Raw genomic sequence first — 5,846 nt, forward strand, 5'->3', positions numbered from 1 at the left:
GCCCTTTCGGGGGAAACGGCCTATTTTGTTCTGTTCTGCGGTGACATTTTTATGAGCGCGCGGCTCTCAGGGGAGCAGCAGCTTCGGCTCGGCGTATTGTGCTGAAAACTTTCTAATAGAGGTGGGTTTTCATATCACGGATGAGAGCAGCAGACACGCTCTTTATCTTTCTTTCTATATAACTCTTACACTCCCCTCTTTCCTCTCGCTGTCACTTTCTCTCTCTCTGATCGTCTCTGTTTGGTCTCATTTCTCTCCATTTCCCTGCAAACTCCTGTTGCAAATCCTGCACAAGCTTTTTTTTTTTTTTCTCTTTCCCACAGGGGCCTTTATCTGACAACACCGAGTCGCCATCTGTAAATGGTTTCAAGTCCACCCAATGTTCTGCATTAAAAAAATACATAAATAACTGCACTTCTGTCAAAAGAAATTATTTAATTGATTCATTTGATGATAATCTACAAAAGCGCAGACATGAAGAGCAGCAGATTTCTCTCCCACTACAAGGACAGCTAATTAAGCAGATAATGGATTTCATAAGTAATATTTTCTCCTTCCAGCTGGGCATTTCGTTTTCTTCCTGTTTTGTGTGGACGAGGCCTGGATGAGAGGGACTATTGTCTCTCAGTTGAAGACTGGATTCCACTTTGGGAGCAGCTCACTTATCAATTAGACTTGATTTAATGAGACGCTGTGATCTGCTGTAAGTCATCCCGGACCGACGAAGGCAGCTGCACCGTGACAAACACCGGAGCTGTCATGCGCCGCACATGCGGCCACACGTGTGCGCCGGCATCGATCATGTTGTGCTGTTCCCATGGTTCCCCTCCTTTAAAAAGGAAAAATCATCCCAGAGGACTGTTGACACTTGACACTGACTTCATTTGCTCCTTTTGTACCGACGCCCCGACTTTGTTTTAAAGCAAAGCGCAGAATCGAACACGTGCAGCTGAGTCACAGTGTTTACTCTGCGCTGTGGGTATACTTCGCCGTATGGCAAACTGCAAAACACGCATGCAAATACGTACAGCGTTTATATATTTGCACCATGCAGCAGATGGGGGAGCTCATCCCACACGTGTACCTCAACACAGATGGGCATCATTTATCTCTCGTAAATATCTTCCCGAGTAATCCGCAGTCCACATCTTCGCAGTTTCAGGAGAGGAGATGATAGAAGTTGTTATAAACACAGGAAACATCAAACACAAAGAAAATCAGTGGACATTAGAAGTGATTATTTCATGTTACAGCGAGTCTTTGTCAGCAACAAAAAAAACACCGAGAGTTCAGCTCCCGTCGTACGAGAACAGAAGCACCACTCCTGTTCCTGTGAGGACGTTACCGCGCTCACTCGTGCTCAACGCTTTATTCCTCAGAAGCATATTAATTGGGTCATTTGCATAAATGGAGAAATTAGTTGTTTGTAATACAAGAGTGCATAAGAGAACCTATTATAGACTTTTTTTTTAAATCATTATCCTCTGACAGTGAGACGTGTCTATCAGTCCTGTGGCAGCGACTGCCAGCTTCACTGTTTGGTTTGTTTTCCTGTTTCTCTCCCAATCACATTCAGTAATAATTAAAAGGAGGGAAATCAATTCAGTACAGCTCATTGTTTTGATCAGTATTAATCAAAGAGTAAACTCTCTAAATAAATGATGCTTTCTGAATTTCCTGGCAAATATTTCTTGTGGCGCCGTGCTGAGCACATTAGCTGACAGCGTGTTCAGAGACCAAAGTCGCTTTTTTCTTTTTTTCCTCAGAGCCAAGTGGGGAAAACGTTTTTTTTGTTGGGTTTGACTTTATAAGCGGTTTGCAGGAGACATTATGTATTTATGTGGATTTGCTCAGTGCCTCGGTGTACAGATGTATTATTTAGGCCTGTTTAGTGCAAAGTCAGCACAAAGCAGGCAGGTGGCCATACTGAATCAACACCTGCAGCTTTTTTATGGAGACCGTCCTCCCATAAAAAGAAGACCCTGTAGGTCATCTGTTCTGATTGCAGCCCTGGTGTAACTGTGACAGCCCCCTCTAGTGGCCACAGTCAGTATGACGGCAGCAAAGGAGGGAGTCTGGTGAGTTGCAGCAGAACTCCGGGTTCTCCTCTTTCAGTTCTGCTGCTATAGGTTTAGACTGCTCGGGGACTTCCCATGATGCACTGAGCACTCCCCCTACTCTCCTCTCTCTCTCTCTTCTATATAGTTATACACCACCATTACATAATCACTAACTTTGTGGCTCCTCGCTCTGAGGTTCGTTCTCTCTGCAAAACTACTTTATTTTATTTTTTGTATGTAAATCAGCAATAAGTATTATGCTCTGAATATTTGTTTTTATTTTAGAAGAAATCAAGCATATTAAGGATTGAACTGTAAACACTGTCTAAATGTTATTTCTACAGATTTTTCTTGATTTAATACATTTCAGATAACATGAAGAAAAAGAATATAAAAAGGGTTTTTATGTTCTTTTATATATATATATAGAGAGAGAGAGATCACAGTGGGTGGAAAGTGTTCCTAATATTTATTTGGTGGCTAAGGAGTGCCTGTGTCCAAAAAAATAATATTTTTCTTTTTCTTTTAAACACAAAAGTTGTACAAAGTCTGTTATATTTTAATACAGATGCATAAATAAATACGTATTCATTGAATGACGTCAGTGTTGAGTTGAAGCCGTTGAAGGCCAGCGTTTCACTTTAATGCATCTGTTGTGTCTCTATGGCTCATGTCTACGCTCTGCTCTCAAACTCTGTCGTAGAGATTCAGAGAAACTCGGATCTGACTGGATAGTTCCGGGAAAACAGTGCAGCTTTGCAAAGAGTCTGATTTATCCATGAATCATTTTTAGGGTCCGAGGACCCCTACTTACAAAGCAGGCAGAGGTCCTTGCTCATGGACTGAGAACCCGACCAATGCTGCTTGCAGCTTTAATTATCTTTGTAATTAGGGTTGCAAAGTTCAGACGCTGTAATTTTAGCTGCACATGCATGAATACTCCTTTAAAACAAACATGGTTCTGCATGTCTAAAGCACTGTCGACGGCCTTCTGCCTGGATTAATCTTCTCATATGAATCACACGACTACTGAAATACTTCATTTTAGGGGTCTCATAGCTTTCTGTCATCTCTTAGAAAAGATCTGTACATTCATGAAAGATTCATTCTAATTAATTTCAGTAATAGTCTTTCACTCATTTCACAGCGGATCTGCTAAAAAAAAAAAAAAAAAGGAGAACGTGTCTTCAGGCGAGCGTCGCTTCAACACACAAATAACAAAGTTTCCAATAATGAAGCGGCAATGAATGAATTTTTATATTTACCTGAATTTAAATGGAACTTTGATTTTCTGCTGATAATTTCAATATAATTAACTACCTGCCTCGGGGCATCCTCTGTTTTCTTTGTAATCACCGCCAAATAATTTAGTTGTTTATAGGAAGGCTCAGAGGAAATTAACATCAGCTAAAATAAAGTGTCACAGAATAAACGTCTTCCTTCCCAGACTTGTTTTAGCTCGACTTCGGTGTCATATACACACATGGACAAAATAGTTGGTACCCCTTGGTTCATGAATGGCCGCAGGAGGAACACTGATGACAAATGGAAGAGATGGATAATACGAACGGTAACAAAAGAGCCCAGAACAACCTGTAAAGACATTCAAGGTGAACCCTAAGGTCCAGGTCCATCAGTGTCAGATGGCACCATCGGGCGTTGTTTGAGCCAAAGTGGACTTCATGGGAGACAACCAAGGAGGACACCATTGTTAAAAACAAATCCTAAAAAGCCAGACTGGAATTTGCCAAACTGCATGTTGACCAGCCACAAAGCTTCTGGGAGAACGTCCTCTGGACAGACGAGACTAAACTGGAACTTTTTGGCATCAGCTCCATGTTCACAGATGCACACATGAAGCATATGAAGAACAGAACCCTGTCCCTACTGTGGAACATGGAGGAGGTTCTGTTATGTTCTGGGGCTGCTTTGCTGCATCTGGCTCAGGGTGTCTGAATCTGTGCAGGGTCCAATGAAACCTCAAGACTATCAATGTGTTCTAGAGAGAAATGTGCTTCCCAGTGTCAAGCTTGGTCTCAGTCACAGGTCATGCGTCTGGCAACAGGATAATGACCCAAAACACACACAGCTAAAAACAACCAAGAATGGCTCAGAGGAAAACACTGGACTGTTCTGAAGTGGCCTTCTATGAGCCCTGATCTACTGAACATCTGTGGAAGGAGCTGAAACATGCCATCTGGAGAAGGCAGCCTTCAAACCTGAGACAACTGAAGCAGTCTGCTCATGAGGAGTGGACCAGAACACCTGCTGAGAGGAGCACAAGTCTCACTGACAGTTACAGAAACCGTTTGATTGCAGTGATCGCCTCAAAAGGTTGAGCAACAACATATGAAGTTAAGGGTGCCATCGTTTTGTCCAGACCTGTTGCATGAGTTTATTCTTAAAAATAATTCTGTTGAACCACGGTTCAAAAGCAATGCTGGATTTTCATTGGCTAATTTTCACTGAATTTTTATTTATTATTACTTTTGTCAGATTCAAGTTATTTCTGTGACTGTTGTTGGTTTTTCTTTTATTAACTGAGGGGTGCCAACAATTTTGTCCTCGTATGTAGCGTGTAAAGGGGACGGACTTGAGCTTACATGTAGATTCTTGTTCATGTATGAACGGGGACACGCTCATCTGTTTGCTCATATGGATGTAAAACCTTGATTCTCGTCATCACCTACACGTGTTTAGAAACGACACCGTGTGAAAGTGAGAGTGGGACGTGTGTGTGCACGCATGTGACTAATGCAACAAGACAGAGAACGCCCTCTAGTGGTGCAGCGAGGATGTGGGAGAGCGACTGTGGACAGAAATCAGCCACATGTGCAGACAGTAAACTGGCTGCAGGCGCTGAGGTTGGATATCCATTATCATAATGATCATAATGGAGCAGAACTAAGAGACGCGCATCGGCTTTGTCATTATTCACCCACGAGCGAAGAAGAAGCAGCGTTGTTGCAGACAAACCGCATCAACTTGAACTAACTACTAAAGGAAACTATTGGGAGTAAAAACCATCCACGTCGGCAGTCTGACTTATTGTATGAAGGAAAGTTCAGGAGGAAAACAGCAGCGCCCGTTGTGCTCCTCTAGATTAGATTTCACAAGCAAAAGCTGAAAAGGTTACATCCATCTCAGTTCATCTGATTTTTAAAACTATTTCTGCTCCACCATCTTTGATTTGCCGATAAATATAAAGTAGTGAGAGTGCCAAATTACAAAATAAATCAATAGAAGAATAAAAAACACAATAAATAAAAGTGGAAATAAAAAGAGGAATAAATATAATACTAACTTATTTATTAGTATTTTGTATTTTTTAAATTCATTTTTTAATCTTTTTTTTATGTATTTTTTTAAAAATGTTTTTAAAATCATTTAACGCTGCACGGGGAGAACATGGAGACTAGATCCCGGGTGTCCTCACCGGGACCAACCGGCGACCTTCTAGCTGTGAGGCGATGATGCTAACCACGGAACCACCGAGCCACCTCGCAGCCAATTATTACTATTGTCATTATTATTATTGTTATCTCCACTTTCTGATCATTTCTACAAGTATGATGTAAGATCTGTAGCCAAACTCAAAAAGTAAATAAACATGCGAGAATTTCTCACCATGACACCCTGAAAACTGCCAAAACCGTGACAAGAGGGCAGATTAATTGACTTGGCGAGGCCTGAAAATACGACTGTGAATAAGTTTATGTCTCTGCTACATGAGAAAAACAGGAGCGCACACACACACACACACACACACACACACACACACACACA

This window comes from Stegastes partitus, unplaced genomic scaffold, assembly GCF_000690725.1.
Source record: "Stegastes partitus isolate 25-593 unplaced genomic scaffold, Stegastes_partitus-1.0.2 Scaffold487, whole genome shotgun sequence".
Lineage (NCBI taxonomy): Eukaryota > Metazoa > Chordata > Actinopteri > Pomacentridae > Stegastes > Stegastes partitus.